This window comes from Equus asinus, chromosome 2, assembly GCF_041296235.1.
Source record: "Equus asinus isolate D_3611 breed Donkey chromosome 2, EquAss-T2T_v2, whole genome shotgun sequence".
Classification (NCBI taxonomy): Eukaryota; Metazoa; Chordata; class Mammalia; order Perissodactyla; family Equidae; genus Equus; species Equus asinus.
Window position 1 is genome coordinate 75900750 of NC_091791.1, and position 16842 is coordinate 75917591.

The 16842-nt window shown below is 43.0% G+C and overlaps 1 long non-coding RNA gene across 1 annotated transcript in view; it reads left to right on the forward strand.

Annotated features, from left to right (window-relative positions):
* The window catches only part of LOC139046216 (uncharacterized), a 34746-nt gene extending 18545 nt beyond the window's left edge, over positions 1-16201 (forward strand). The window contains exons 3-4 of the long non-coding RNA XR_011505975.1: positions 13681-13746; positions 14813-16201. This is a non-coding gene — a long non-coding RNA (uncharacterized lncRNA). The remainder of the gene's footprint in view (positions 1-13680; positions 13747-14812) is intronic.
* Positions 16202-16842: the final 641 nt, after the last annotated feature.

Sequence of the window (16842 nt, forward strand, 5' to 3'; positions counted from 1 at the left end):
AGATGATGATGTAATTTGGGGTTTTCCCAGCCTCAGTTTTCCAGAATCCATTGGTGGTTATTTTTTTAGGCTGGTCCCTGATCGCCCAAGGACCATGTCCCTGTTGTCCTCATGGGGAATGCTCAGGCTGGCTCTGAATCACCCACCTCCATTTTCTCGGGTCTTCCCTGTAGCTCTGAAAAGGCAATCCCACACACGGAACACTACTGGTCCAGCATTCAGTTATGCCTTTTACTCATCTAGAGTGAATTGGTCTAGTCAATGGCTCTGTTTTCTAGTGGCTGAAGGAACAAGTGCCTTCCGTTTTAGCTCATGTTCTGTGTCTTCCACAGAGTCCCCTGTGCGGCAGGTAGACCTGGGGACTGTTCTAAAGTTGCCTATCCTCACTCACCATCTGCCTTGCTTGCTGTACCAAGCTCCCATGGCCCATAAGTGCTCTCAACACTCATCATTCTCCATGATGCAAGTGTGAGGAAGGTGTTCTCTCCCCATTCTACAGGGGGCAGACTGATGCTCACAAGCTGTAAGTGGCTTGCCTTTGAGGACACAGGGTGTTGCGGAGCTGACTTGAGGCCAGGCTTTCAGACTTCTCCTCTGGGGTTTCTGTCATCTCACTCCAACTCCTCATCCAGCCTCAGGCCTGAATTTCCCCACTAGGTACCTGCTCTGCATGAGAGACCAGGCAGGGGTGTCTTCTTAACATCCTTGGGGAATAATCTGTTCTTGGAGTGATTTCCAGAACTATACAATCCACCACCTCCTAGATGTCCCCATCTGGGTCTTCCACAGGTCTATCAGTCCTTCTGTTCCTAGAACAGATCGTGTCCTTCCCCCTCCCACACCTACTCTCTTTGCAAGAGCTGCACCTTTTAGCCAACAACCCACTAGGAGCCCGGGGCTGAGCTCATCTTCCACATTCAATTCTAGTGTCCTTGTCTTCTTAATAGCTATTTAATCCATCCCCTTCTCTGCACACTCACTGCTCCTGTTTCAGCTTAGGCACTATTCATTTCTCATTGTGGCAGCTGGAATAGTCTAAGACAGGGTTCCCCTGCAACTGGTGTCCCCTGCTCCCTGTGGTCCTGCGTGCCTTGCCTGCTCACACTGAGTTGGAGGGATGCAAGTTTGCCCATGGGACTGAAGGGAGGGCTGGTGAACCAGGCCTGGAGCAGGCAGATGTTGAGGGTCTCACCAGAGAGAATAAACCCACCTCCCTCACCTTTACTCTTATAAATCAAATGTCCACAACAGCTTCCAACTGTGCGATAGTGTCCAGAGATAAGGGAGCCAGAGGCTGGCTGAGGGCATGGCTTCCCAGGGCCCTGCGTGAAGAATTTGGGAATCAGTGAATGAGGCAATGGGCAGTGTCTTTGGGAGGAAAATGAAATCAAAGCTTGGAAGGCCACGTAACTAATCATCAACTGGAAGAAGCAAGGCAAGGAGAGCTGGGGGTGGGGGGGGGGAGGAAGGAAGTGGGAGAAAGAGAGAGAGGGAGATAGGGAGGGAGGGAGGGAGAGAGGGAAGGAGAGACGGAGGAAGAGAGGAGACAAAGAAGGAAGAAAGGAAGATAAATGCAGAAGGAAGGAAAGAAGGAAGGAGGGATGGAGGGCGGAAAGAGGAGATTCGAGATCTGAGATAGTGGCTAGAACCCAGGAAACCCAGACAGGTGTTGAAAGGTTTGAAGCAGAGTGTAGATGGGGAAGTGCCTTGGGCTGTAGGCTGCAGCCTCTGGAGCTTCTTGTGGGATTTGAGGCCTCAGGTGTGTACAGAAGAAAGTCTTGAAGGCCACTTACCCAGAGCCATGCTAGGCACAAGAAGAGCAAGAGGAATGAGCCACAGACCTGTCCTCAGTGCCCACGGGGTAGCAGGGGCCCTGAGACTGCCTGGGAGATTTGAGTGGAACCAGGGATGGGAGAGGATGCAAATAGCTAAGGCTGTTGAGCACGAGGTTGTTCCAGGTCCTCTAGGTGTTCTAGGTGATGTCACTGTCCCCCTCACAGATGAGGACAGTCAGACTCAGAGATTGAGAGACCTCATCAAGATCACAGCTAAAAAGTGGCACCACTGGGGTCTGAACACAGGGCTGTCTGCTTCCAAAGCACATGTGCTTACCTTCATACCACATCTGCAGCCTCTGTGTGTGGCTACAGGATCTGAGGCTCAGGGAGGCTAGAGGAGGCTGGGGAGCACAAGGGGGTATTTGTATCAGGCGAAGGTGCCGCTGCATCAAGGCCACTTCTCCACCTGGCCCAGGCACACCAGGGTCCCTCTGCAGACATCCATCTCTGCAGCTGGGTGGGCAGCGTTGGGGGGGCCTTTCCCACCTCCTCCAAGCTGGCCTTTCAATGTCACCAAGCTGCTCTTTCCCAGGTTTCTAGCATATTCCCAGCTGTTGATTGCTCCAGGGCCTGCAGGAATGCGTCCTGTGACCTGGCTGTTTTCTCAACCCAGCACAGTCACAGGGCTTGTTTTGTTTTCCGCCACTGCTATTAACTCAACATTTGCAGTGCAGCATTGAATTGTGGACTTCGAGCATCCTTGTTATATCTCATTTCCAGGCCTGCCTCCATTTGTCATGCCTTTCAGTACACCATCTGGAAATCCAGTGACCATTCTGAAAGACAAGGGACCTTGTTACTTGGAATTCTCTGTCTCCTAATGAGGAGTCAGTGGATCGAATACCAACAAGCCATTAGGTAAACTGAAAATACCACACTTGGACGGATCTGAGTTGGCATTAGGTATTTTCTAGATCTTGGCCCAGCATACGAATAAATAAACATTTGAAAATTGTCCAGTTACAGTGTTTGATGTGGTCAGGTAGAACGCCGGTCTCTCACAAATGATAATTCAGGTCTCAGTGTGGTTTTAGTGAATTCGCTGATTTGTCTATTGCTGTGATTAATAAGAGAATTGCTGGCTTTTCCTTCCTTTTGGAAGGAGCCTGGGAAATGCCAACTTCCCCTGTGCCCTTGAATGTAAAAATGAAGCTGGACTTGGTGACACAGAGCATCCTCACTGCCACTGCTGGTGAGGGACACTTCTCCTGTGGTCCCTGCTCCATGCAGGAGTGCTGTAGCTCTGGGGACTAGAGTGAGGAGTAGTGAACCTCATGGTCATATGCTCACTGGGGGTAGCAATTTGGAGCAGACCTTTTCCACTTGGAAGACGACTGCAAGCTGTTGTGGGTGGAGCTGAGCCTGGGTTCTTGGACCCTGTGCTGCACTGGTGGGACGGGGGACACAGAGGGGAGCAGAAGGAAGCAGCACCCTGCAGGCCTGGGGAGCCGGGGTTACCCTGACCCAGTAGGGTTGCTTGCTTGCTCCACTGGTCCACACTGGTGGCATCTTTGCAGACACAGAGGTCGTGCTTGTATTTTATACTAATCCACATTTTATACATGTTTCCACTCAGTGGGTGTGGGGTGAGTTCTGTCCAGCCTATTCTCTTGCCCTTATTTCACAATCCCCTTACTTTCTGAGAGTGACAAGAACAGAGCACAAAGGATGGGTGTATTTCAGGTGCTGTCCTGGCTGGGAGGACAGGCCCCCTTTCACATAGGTGTGGTTTAGGGTTCCATTTCCAGGCCAGAGCCTTGGCCTATCATGCACTGCTTCCGTCTTCCCCTTTCTGGCTCATTGTTGGGGACCATGACTTTCCTCTATGTTCTAAGGGCTCACACCTTGCAGCTGGTTTCCAACTCCCTCTCACACCCCAAATCTTTCCCTCTCTCACCTTATGGTAACCATACTGTCTCTACACTGGCCCCTGCTGTTGTGCTTTCTGAAGTCATGTTAAGAAATCAAAGGGCAATCTGTAGATAAATTGGGCTGATGGTGGATGGAATGAGGTCCAGAGCTGAGATGCAGACACATCATAAGTATGCCTGTGTGGGAATAGGGAGTAGCACCGTTAGGTAATGAGAAGAACTTCCTTTCCCGGAGAGGGGGGCGGGACATGCTGGCAAGAGCCCAGTTATGGAGGCCCAGACATGTCTGGGGAGCAGGGGTGGGGCCATGCCTTGTCTTTAAAGCTGGATGAAAGCTCTGATTATCTGCAATCTACCCTTCCTCCCCCAAGTCGCTCGCCTCATTATGAAGATACAGCTAACCTGATGATGACTCTTGTTTGAATCTAATAGTTTAGGAACACAGCAGAAGTCCGTCATTCTTCTGAGTGCCATTCTCTTCATTAATTGGCATTTACTGATCATCCCTGGATGCTGGAAGAGCAGAGCCCGTAAGAGACAAACCACTCACTCTAGCAAGACAGGGCTGCATCTAGTTAACTGAAATTGGTGGCGTGTATAAGATAAACATACATTTATATCTATATGGGACCATGTTACCACACACGTATGACCATGGTGCAGGCTCTGAAGTCCGAATTCATTCTTACCTCATATAGACAGGAGGATCCAGCATTTTCCCATCAGTAAAACACCTCACAGCTTCGCTTATCCACTCTAATCGGACAGGGAATTCTTATAGTTACTCTGCTTAGGAAAAGTGACCTCTATGTTCAATATCCAACTCGGAGGAGGGAACAAAGGCTCCACCTTGCTTAACACATAGAATGAAAGGGTATTGAACATGTGAAAATGTTTTGGAAATCATAGAATATACAGAAATGTCAGGAATTATTTTTATTATTATCACTGTGCCTTCATATATGCATATAGGAACTCTGCCTTTGCTCTAAACTCACTGACTCTTAATTTAAGTATATGTAACCCCAAATTACATGGGCCTGCTTGACTTGATCTTAAGGTCCAGTCTTAACACTGTAGTAAATCAAAAGAAATGGAGTTTCAACTCTAAAAGCATTTCAGAGTAACATAAAATTTTAATTAAGTCTTTGGAGGGCTAGCATACAGGGACCATAACACGCAGCCAAGGGTCTCACAAAACCTTTAGGAACGATTCATTGCAGTTCCCGTCATTAAGGCCTTCTCCCTCACCCCCTTTCACAGGCCACAGGCCTCTTCTGGTGCCTCCTGAAAGCTCTGGCCAGCCGCCCTTTCACAACCACTTCCCACCTCTTATACTCTCCTCTTGGTCCCCTGGCTGAACCCACAAGCAATTCAGGATCCTGCTTCCACTCGTGCTCCCAAGGTGAGGTAGGGGGAAGCTTAGGAATACTTTAGGCCATATTTTTATCTTTGTGACATACTATAAAACCCATCCAGGATGGGTCTAAAGCATTCTTTGACTACATATTCTGTAGGTATTGAGCAGTGTGAGAAGCTGCACCTTCATAACAACTCACGAAGCATCCCCTGTGGGATCCACAGGGATGGGAATTTCAGCCTCATTTACTGATGAGGACACAAAGGTTCAGAGGGGTGATTTGACTTGCCCAAATCACAGAGCCTTAAAGAGCAGAGCCTGGTCTTAAACCCAGGTCTCTGGCTCCCATTTTAAGGGTATGTCCATTAACTTCCAGAAAGCGGGAGCTGAGTAGCAGAGTCGATCTTTGGGTCATGCACGGTACAGTGGGAGTCACAGCTTCACAGGGAATGAGTGTAATTTTGCTTTGCTGCACAAGCTTGTGGCACTTCTAGCAGTAACATTGGCTGAGGGATGAGTGGGGCTTGGTGGAGAGTGGGGGTAGGGAGCTGCCTTTGGGACTCAGACTGGGTGACCCTCATGTCACTTGTGCTACATGAGCCCACCCAGAGAAACACTGTGGTCTAGCCATCCTGGTGGGGCTGCACTAAGACTACTGGTTCCTCAGCAGCCAAAGCTGCTTTTCTTGATGGAATGCAAACCATTCCTTGACTGGGGCTCTGCCAAGCCTTGGCAGGATCAAATGTGACATTCAGTTCCAGATTAATTCAAATTGGAACAGTTTTGCTGAAGGTGTAGAGACCTGTGATTTATTTATTTATATATTTGGTTGGTTTTTTATTTATTATTTTCTGAAACCCCGAAATGACTTTAACAACATGGTTTTAGATTTCTGCATGTGAGATGCGTAAGTACATAGAAGCATTTTTGTAATAGATACTATTGTAATTATAATAACAATGGCACCTTATTATATTTCTTTAAGGTTTGTTTCCTTCTTTTAAGCTTCATCCTAGGAATTTGGGCTGGAATTTAGGGATTTCTAGAACTGCACAGTGTGAGAGGAATGGACGTGTCCTATCTGCTTTCTGAATCCTCTCTATGAAATTTCCACCAAGTGTCCTCTAGTTGCACTCCCCCAGCCATGGGGAACTTCCTACCTTACTGAACAGCCCATTTACCCTCTGACAGCCTGGTTGTCTATATCAAACTGAATCAATATTAATTTTTTTAATTAATCAAAATTAAACAGATTAAATTATTAATTACTAAATTATTAAAGGTATGCGATTAGAACTTTTTAATGTAACCTTGTGGGGGGCTCAGGACTGGGTGGGCATTTTTCTGGGGCTTAAAAAGCAAATCCTTCTTGTTGAAAATGTAAACGTTGGAAAAATTGTCAAATTGTTATTATGCAGAGTATACAGATCAGAAACACATATTTCTGTGATGGTTGTTCATGATGCTCAGTGTCGTCACTTAGAGCCAAGCAGTGATCACACTATGCAGCAGGGGTTCTCAAAGTGTGGTCCCTGGAGCAGCACCACCAGCATCACAGGGAACTTGTTACAAAGGCCACCCCACCCTACTGAGTCAGAAGCTAGGGGGATGGGGCCCCACAAAGTGTTTGCACAAGTCCTCCGCAGGATTCCCATACATGCTAACTTTGAAGCCCACTGCTCTACAGAATATTGTCTTCCTGCTCTATGACTGTGTGATGGTGAATTTTTTATGTCAGCTTGGCCAGGCCATGGTGCCCAGTTGATTGGTCAAATACGAGTCTAGATGTTGGTATGAGGAATTTTTTAGATTTAAATCAGTAGACTTTGGGTAAAACAGATTACCCTTCATAACATGGGTGGACCTCATCCAATCAGATGAAAGGCTTAAGAGAAAAGACTGAGGTCCCCTGGGGAGGAAGGAATTCTGCCTCTAGACTGCTCTGGAACTCAAGACCGCAAAACCAACTCTATCAGAAGTTCCAGTTTGCCAGCCTGCTCTACAAATTTTGGACTTGCCAGCCCCCATAACTGAATGAACCAATTCCTTAAAATCTCTCTCTCTCTTTCCATATTTCCATCTTTTTATCTTTCTATCCATCCATCCATCCTATTGACTTTTTCTCTGGAGAACTCTGACTAATACAAACAGCATTAGAACCTAGTCTTGGCAATCCTTCTCACTAAGCCCAAACTCAGCTACGTGATCTTTCTTAGCACAAGACTCTAGACAGCTACTTTCCTTAGGCAAGGGTTGGTACAGGCATGAAACTTAGCTATTCAGGACTTAAAATACTAACTAAGAGCTTAAAATTTTATAGGTATACCTGGTTTAGCAGAAACCATTTGATTTTAGGTCATCCTTTGAAAGCTTCTTTATTTAAAAAAAAATTCCAGCTTTCAGTGAGCAGTTTAAAACCCGATGGATCTCAGTTTGAATCCCTACTCTTACTTTCCAAATGACCTCAGACAAGTCACTTAACACATGTGAGCCACATTTTCCTCATCAGTGAAACAAGGTTACTAAGATTTTTTCCTTTTATGGCTTTAATAAAGCTTCTAGGTAGCATATCCGAAGTGCTTATACTAGGCATTCAATGAATGGTAGCTGTTATTTCAGCTTGTTGTTTCTAAAAGTGGGGTGTACTAGAAAGATATTACTGTCAATTGGGAGTTCTAGGTAACTGTTCTCTGGTTAACCTTGGATTTATTGTGATGTAGCAGAGACAGCACTTTCAATTGTAATCAATACTATGATTATTTGGGCAACACACTAGGCACTGAGTGGGAAGGGATAAATCTTATGAACATGGAAGATGCAATATCAGCCCTTAGCAGAATGAAATACCAAAGGGAGGAAGAAGAGAGTGAAGGATTCACCTACAGTTTATTGTAGAAAGAACCCAGGCAAGCCATAAGTTCTTGAAATTTCTATTAAAGCAAAACAGACTTTCAAAGGAGGACATAGAGTACACAGTCTCTTGGAGACATTATTGGTTGTACACAATTCTAGAGATATGTATGAACATCATCAAACGAAACAATTTTCTGTTTTCAACTGGGAGGAAGCCTGACTTATATAAATAAGCACAGATTGGTAAGTGAACTCAGCATAGCCCAAATGGGCCAAACCCTCTTGTTCCTGGAAATGCTCATATATATTATGTTTAATTTTATGTTAATAACTTCAAAAAAACAGATGCAGTGGATAGAATTTTAGAAAAATAAGGGTCAAAATTAGTTCATGAAGAAATTAGAAAACTTATATAAACCAATAATTATTAAGACTAGGTATTCAGAGACTTCCTGTCTTCAAAGCCTTGAGTCCAGGTGAGTTATAGGTGAATTTTACAAAACTTTAAGGAATACTTAATTCCTGATTTTTATAAGTGATTCCATCAAATAGAAAAAGGGAAAGTTTTCTGGCTCATTTAACAAGTCTAATGTAATTTTTAATTCAAGATTCAAATAAGAACAATAAATGTAAAGAAAACAGTACTCTAACTTCACTTAATGTAGCAGGAAAAACCTAAATCTGAGCTAAGTGAATGAAACAATATGTTAAAAAATATATCATGATCAAGTAGAGTATAACCTACAAATGTGCCTCACCATTAGAAAAGTTATCACAAAGCCCTTTGGTAAAAAAATTTACCGTGTTAAAAGCCTAGCAAAGAAAAATTACATGACAATGTAAATTAATACAGAAACGTATTTCATGGAGTTCAACAACTTTTATGATTTAAGAAAAAAATAGAAAACTAGGAACTGGAGCAATTTTCCTTAACTTGGCAAAAGTTATGCTCAAAAATCCAATAGCAAACTTACTATTTAATGGAGAAACATTAGTCCCATATTCTTTTAAATTAGCAACAAGATAAGGATGCACACTGGTACTGTTTGCTTGACATGGCATTTGGGGTTCTGGCCAATGCTGTAAGAAAAGGAAAAAGAGATGTAAGAGTTGAGTGGGAGAGAGATTCTAGCTGCTTTATTGACAGTTCAGTGAAGGGAAAGGTGGAAGGAAGGAGATCTCAGAAGAGACTAAATAATCCAGGTGAGAGGTAATGGTGGCCAGGGTGGTAGCAGTATAGGTGGTGAGAAGTGGTTGGATTCTGGGTAAATTCTGAAGTTAGAGTTGACAAATTTCCTAAAGGATTTGGAACTGGGGTGTGAGAAACAAAGAGGAGTTAAGGGTAACCCAAAGGTTTTTTGTTTTATTTTGTTTTGTTTGACCTGAGCAATGACAATTACTAAAATGGGGGAGAAAGCAGTAAGAACCGTTGGTGGGGAAGATCCAGAGTCAACTCTGAAAATGCGAAGTTTGAAATTTCTATTGGATATTCAACTGATAGAGAGGAGCCTAGGGTTCAAGGAGGAAGTCTGAGCTATAGAGATAAATTTGAGAGCTGCTGGTGTATAGATGGTATTCAAAGCTATGAAATTAGGTGACATCACCAAGGGCGATGACTGAGAGACAGGAAGAGGTGAAAGGACTGAGCTTCAGGGCAGTGCAAGCTGAGAGGTTGGGGTAACGTTGGGGTAAGGAGAGAGAGTAGCCAGGAAAGTATGGAGAAAATCGCAGGAGTGTAGTGTCCCAAAAGTCAAGTGGAAAGTTCTTGTGAAAGAAACTGTGCATTGATTGTTTACTGATAATCTGTACAAGTGACACAAGTGAGTGAATAATGATGATCACAAATTACTTAGTTGCTGTTCCAAGATTCATTTCCTCCCTCCCTCCCTCTCTTGCTTTTCTTCCTTACCTATGTATTTTAACAGCTTTATTGAGGTATAAATGATGTAAAATAAATTGCACGTATTTAAAGTGTACAATTGATAAGTTCTGACATATGCATACACCTATAAAATCACCACCACAGTCAAGAAAGTCAACATCTCCATCACTCCAAAAATTTCCTTCTGCCCTTTTGTAATCCTCCCCTCCTGCCCCTCCTCGTTCCCTCCCTCAACATGTGCAATACTTATGACACAGGATCTACTTTCCATCAGTGTAAATTATTTCTAGGATTTTATGTGAATAGAATCTTAAACATTCTTACAAAGACTTTTTCATCTGGCTGCTTTCACTCAGCATAATTCGAGTTTTGTCTATGTTGTTGCTTGCATCAATAGTTTATTACTTTTTACTGCTGAGTAATACTCCATTGAATGGATGTATAACAGTTAGCTTATCCATTCATCTGTTGATGAACATTTGGGTTGTTTCCAGTTTTTGACAATTAGAAATAGAGCTGCTAGGAGCATTTATACACAAATCTTTGTATAAACATGTGCTTTCATTTCTTTTGGTAAATACCTACATATGGAATGGCTGGATCACATAACAGGCATATGTTTAACTTTTCAAGAAACTGCCAAACTATTTCCAATGTGATTGTATCATTTTACATTTGTGCTAGCAGTGAATGAGGGTTCCAGTTCTTGCACACGGCCTCTGACATTTGGAAAGATCAGGTTTTTCCATTTTAGCAGTTCCAATGAGTGTGTAGTGGTGTCTCATTATGGTTTTAATTTGCATTTCCATAATGACATCTTTTTATGTGCTTATTTATCACCGATATCTTTTTGGTGATGTGTCTTACACATCTTTTGCCCATTTTTTAAATTGGCTTCTTTGCTTTCTCATTATTGAGTTTTGACAATTCCTCATATATTCTGGATACAAGCCCTTATTGGATATATAATTTGAAAGTATTTTTTCCCATTCCGTGGCTTGTGTTTTCATTCTTATCATAGTATTTTTTGAGGGACAGAAGCTTTACTTTGTCCTTTTACTTTACTTTGATGAAGTCTAATTTATCCTTTTGTTCTTTTGGTAAATCATGCTTTTGTTGTCATACCTAAGAAATTTTTGCCTAAGCCAAAGATCACACATAATTTCTTCTATGTTTTCTTTTAAAAGTTTCATAGTTTGATTTCGAGTTAATTTTGGTAGATGATGTAAAGTACGGTTTGGAACTTATTTTTATCCATATGGATATCAAATTGTTTCAGCATCATTTGTGGATAGCCTATTCTTCTGACATTGAATTGTCTTTGCACATTTGTCAGGTCTTAGGTGTTCTTATGTGTGGGTCTATTTTTGGACTCTCCATTCTTTCCATTAAGCAGCTATTTGTATATTTTTGCCCCAATACCATATTATTTTGATTACTGTAGTTTATAATAATTCTTGAAATCGGATAGTGTTAGTCATCTTTGTTCTTGAGAATCAGTGTCTCAATTTCAACAAAATAAATCCAGCTTTTTGGGTTTCCAATGGGATTTGGATTACAGAGTTTATAGATCAATTTGTAAAAAATTGACATCTTGGTGGTATTACATCTTTTGTTCCATGGATGCAATGTATCTCTCTATTTTTTGACGTTTTTTAAATTTTCCTCAGCAATATTTTTTGGTTTTTAGTATATAGACCTTGAACATATACTGTCAGATTTATCCCTAAGTATTTTATATTTTTGATGGTATTGTAAATGTTATTGTGTTTAAATTTCTGTTGTTCATTGATAGTATATATATGAAACACAGTTGATTTTTGCATGTTGATTCTCCAACCTGAAACCTTTGCTAAACTCATTTATTAATTCTGGTATCTTTTTTGTACAGTCCATTGGATTTTCAACATGGCGTGCTATCTCGGAGTAAAGATAAACATGTCACCTGGCAATCTTAATGCCTTTTATTTCTTTCTCTTGCCTTGTTGTGCTTGCTAGAACCTACAGAAAAATGTTGAATAGAAATTCAAAGAATGGACATCCATGTCTTGATCTTGATCTGAGGGTGAAAACATTAATCTTTCCCCATTAATTGTAATGTGAACAGTAGGTTTTTTGTAGAGGTACTTTATCAATTTGAAGAGGTTCTTTGTATTTCTGGTTTTCTGAGAGTTATTATGATGGATGGATGTTGGATTTTTAAAAATGTTTTTACCGTCTATTGAGATACTTATATGGTTTTCCTTTTTTTAATTTACAAATACGGCGAATTACATTGATTGATTTTCAAGTCATAAACCAACCTTGCATTCCTGGGATATGCCTCACTTGGTAGTGATGTATTATCTTTTGATTTTGTTGGATTTGATTTGCTAGATTTTCTTCGACTTTTTCTTTTTGCATCTGTGTTTGTAGGGATATTGGTCTGTACTTTTCTTAGTTTGTAATGTCTTTGTCTGGTTTTGGTATCAGGGTAATACTGGCTTCTTAGAGTGGGTTGAGAAGTATTTCTCTTTTTTACAGTTTTCTGAAAGAGTTTATATAGAATTGGTATTAGTTCTTCCTTAATTGTCAGGTAATGAAGCCATCTAGACCCGGAATTTTCTTGTGGGAAGATTTTAAAGTAAAAATCCAATTAAAAAAATAGACACAGGTTCTTTCAGATTATGTTTACTCTTAACTGAGCATTGATAATGTTTTTCAAGGAATTTGTCCAATTTATCTAACTTGTTGAATATATTGGCCTCAAGTTTTTCATAATTTTCTCTTATTTTATTTTTTAACATCTGTAGAGTCTACAATAATATCATTATCTCATTCCTGATATTAGTAATTCAAATCTTCTCCCTTTTTTTGTGATCAATATGACCTAGAGGTTTATCAATTTCATTGATCATCTAAAAAGAACACCTCCAGCCTTTAATTTCATTGATGTTTCTCTCACATTTTTAAAATTTTGTATTCCATTGATTTATTCTTTGATTATTTCCTTGTTTTCCTCTTTACTTTGGGCTTAATTTGCTTTTCTTTTCTAATTTTTTTAAGGTGGAAGCTGAGATCATAGATTTGATAGTTTTCTTCTTTTCTAACCTAGTTTAGCACTATAAATTTCCCTCCAAGTAAAGTTTTATCCACAACCCACCTATGCTGATATGTCACATTTTGGCACTCAATCCATTGATTGAGTTTTCTCCTCATTATGGGTCATTTTCCCTGCCTCTTTGCATGTGTGGTCATTTTTCATCAGATACCAGACATTTTACTTTTTTTTTTTGCTGTGTGCTGAATAGTTTTGTTCTTCTGTATATATTTTTGGGCGTTGCTCTGGGACATAGTGAAGTTACTTAGAAACAGTTCAATTCTTTTAGATCATGTCTTAAAACTTTCTTAAGGGGAATTATTCCTCACTCCTGTAGCAAGCCACTACCTAATGCCTCAGGGTCTGTGAGGTTTTCAGTCTGGTTGGTGGAAAGAGACACTATTCTGGTCCTGTGTGGATGCCAGATATTCTTGCCTCCTATCCCTTCAGGTGGCTCTTTTTCAGGCTCTGCTAACTTCCTCGCACACTCTAGAGATGAACAGCACCCTGCTGCACGCTTAAAGGTCCCTGTGCGGTTCTCTGGAGCTGTCTCTCTCTGCTGCTCTCTTCCTCCAGGTGCTCTCTGCCTGCCTTGGTTTCTCTTAACTCTCCGTTTTATCTCCTTAACTCATGGAATCTGCGCACGGTGCCAGGGTCCTCTCTCTGTGCTGTGGCCAGAAACTCTGAGCAGGGAGGTGGGAAATCACAGGGATCACTGTCCTTCGTGTCTTATGTGCTGTGTCTTGAAAACTGTTATTTCAGATATTTTGTCAGATTTTTCTCTCTGGTTCTTTCAGGTGGGAGGATAAATCTGGTCCCTGTTACTTCTTCTTGGCCATTTAAACCTCATACCATGCTTACAGGTAAGGACTATTACATCCCCACCTTACAAATGAGAAAACTTCTGCACAGTTGTTTTAAATAACCTCCCAAGGTCCCCCACTAGAGAGTGGCAGCAGTGGACCCAGCCTCAGAGGAACCCCTGGTCTCTGGGCTCCCACAGCAGAGGAGGAGTTGCGGGCAGGGTCTGCTAGGGGGTGCCAGAGGTCCAGTGTTTGGATAAACCGGGTTGCTTTTTTTCCTTGTGGCTTCTTCCAGTTGGTTCTCGTTGTTGGTTCTTAGCCTGTCACCGCTTTAGTGTCCACTTCTGGCAATTTCTTAGCTTTAAGCTTATTGCCTCACAGCTTTGTTTCTTGGATGGTGGACTGAGCTGAAGCCCCAGAGACACTCCCCGAGGACAACAGCTTACAGAACCCCCAGGGAGGGAGCTGAGAGGCCGCGGTACTGGGCCAAGCACAGACTGACACACGTGGGAAAGCTGGATTTCCTTTCACTCTCCAGCGTAACTTATACAAAATTGTATCACATTTAAAAATATGTTTACAGACTTTGACAAGCTAAAACCTGGTTCCAGATTCCATTGGGCTTGGCAGTCTAGCAATTCTGGGCTCCCTCGACATTGCATCAGTTTACTCTGCTTATTTAAAAAATTTTCTTTTTGCTTTCCTAGACCTTGAGGAAATACATAAACAAGGTTAAATGCCATAAATTTATTCTTTAAGTAGGCGGTTCAGGGAACTGATATCAATTGATTACTCTTGTTGAAAGTTCTTGGACTAAAACAGGCCGTCTGCTCAGTGCAGAGGCAGCCTTTCCGACAGACATCTGGGCGTGGTCTCCTTCCTGGCACTGCCTTTCCTCCAGGCTCAAATACAGACCTCCGAGGGGCAAAGGGAGGCAGAAGTCACCAGAAACCTTAACGGAATGCAGCTGCATGGAGACCGCTCCCATACATGTGTGTTCACATCTCCTGGGTCTGGGCTCCTGGCTGGCTTACCTTTGTACTCATGGAGCCCACCCAGCTCAGAGTCAGTGCCAATATTCATTTTTTTTTTTAAAGATTTTACTTTTTCCTTTTTCTCCCCAAAGCCCCCCGGTACATAGTTGTGTATTCTTCATTGTGGGTCCTTCCAGTTGTGGCATGTGGGACGCCGCCTCAGTGTGACTTGATGAGCAGCGCCTGTCTGCGCCCAGGACTTGAACCAACGAAACACTGGGCCGCCTGCAGCGGAGCACGCGAACTTAACCACTTGGCCAAGGGGCCAGCACCCTAATATTCATTCTTAATCAAACAATGGATTCCAGCTGCATATATTATATTCTCTTTCCTTATACCCATGGCATCATGATCTCAAAGACTTGTCAACGTTTTTTTCATTTATTTATTCACTAGTTAAAAATATGTTCATAGATCCTGTGAGGGTTTTGGTGTGCAAAACAGACATGATCACTTGTTCGTAGAGCTTGACATCAAGCAGGAGGATCGATGCGGAGGGTGCAGGCGACATGAAGCCAGGAGACCTAACTGGGTCCTGGGGTCGAGGAAGACTTCATGGAGAAGCGAGCTTTAAGGTGGGAAGGGTAGGACCAGCCGGGCAGCAGGGAGGAGCTGGGGAGGGCGTGGACGGCCTTGGAGCCAGCAGTGCCTGGGACACTGTGGCTGTAGCTGCGGGGCTTTGCTCAGGGTTTGGAGGGAAGCGGAGCTGCCCTGGGTATTTCGAATAGAGAGAGATTTCATATGGGGAACTGGGGCTTTTTCAACTGTGGAGAGACTGGGGGAGTGGCAGTCAGGAAGCCTCTCTCAGGACTTCCAGGACAGAAATTGAAGGGAAGTCTTCACTAGTGACCTTGGGGCCTGCTGTCCCAAAGCTGGTGTTGTCAGGAAGGCACCTGGAGACCCGAGAGCCACCTGTCTGCCGTGTCACCTCCCCGCAGCACCCAGAGGGGGATTTTCAGGAGAAGCCCTGGAGGCCAGAGAGAGCATGGCTGATGACCACAGCTGCGGGACAGAGAAACGCGCAATTTCTCCACTTCCTGCTCCAGATCCAGCACCTGTGCTCACGGACTGAGTGTAAGCTCGACCCAGAGGTGACAGTGATTTTGTGGCTCCAGGTGTATCCTTGAGAAGCAGAGGACAGTGTAGCAAGGACAAAGAGACACTGACGACAACAGACAGTCCAGAAAAAGCAGTTTTGGAGAAAGAACTGGGTTCATGTCCTGACTCTATCACTTCCTGGCTACGTGCCTATCTCCCGTCCTCAGTTTCCTCCTCTGTAAAGTGGGATGACAATACTATCTATCATAGGATCTATCATAAAACATTTGACCCATCGTAAAACACTAGACAAGGTAACATAGGTAAAGTTCTTAGCACAGTACCTGGCGTGGAGGTTTCAATGATTTCTGTTTATTATGATTGTTAGTAATGTTTTTGTCATTATATATTGAAAATAAAGGTGTAAGCCATTAAAGGATTTTAAAACAGAAGAGAAATATGCTCATCTTTTTAAAACATAAACACAGTGGATACCTTCTGACAAAACTGATTCTTTCTGTTTATTCCTTTGTTCTTTATCATTTTAATGGAGGCGACACTGGTCCCAAGGGAAGAAGTTTAGAAATCGAGCCTCTGTGTTTTACTAGCATTTGGTAACCTAGCAACCACTGTTCCCATCTCCATCCCCAGACACACACGCTCTGTTCAGACAACAACAGACAAACGGAGTCTCAGGATCTCAAACTCGCAAAGGCCCTGCACAACCTATCTTTCTGAGGAGCTCAAATGTCTCTTCCTGAATCGTCCACTTATTAATCCTGGCTCCTGGCTCCAAGACTTTGTTTCCTCATCTTAAAACCTGCTTCTCAGGGCGTTCTGGGGGGTAAGTGAAGGAGCACATGGAGAACATTAGTTGGACTCGACATGCCCTTGGCAGCCCTCAGATGTTGACTCACTTTACGCTCTTCAGTTTTCATCCCGGGGCCCGACAGCATGCGTGCTACTCTCCCTGGGCCCTGTAAGAAGTCCGACAAAAGGTGAATGATCTAGCAATGTGGGGTGTTGCTCTTCTTAGGGAGGTGACATGCTCCCCGAGGCTTCAGAAGAGGGCCTTGGCGTGATC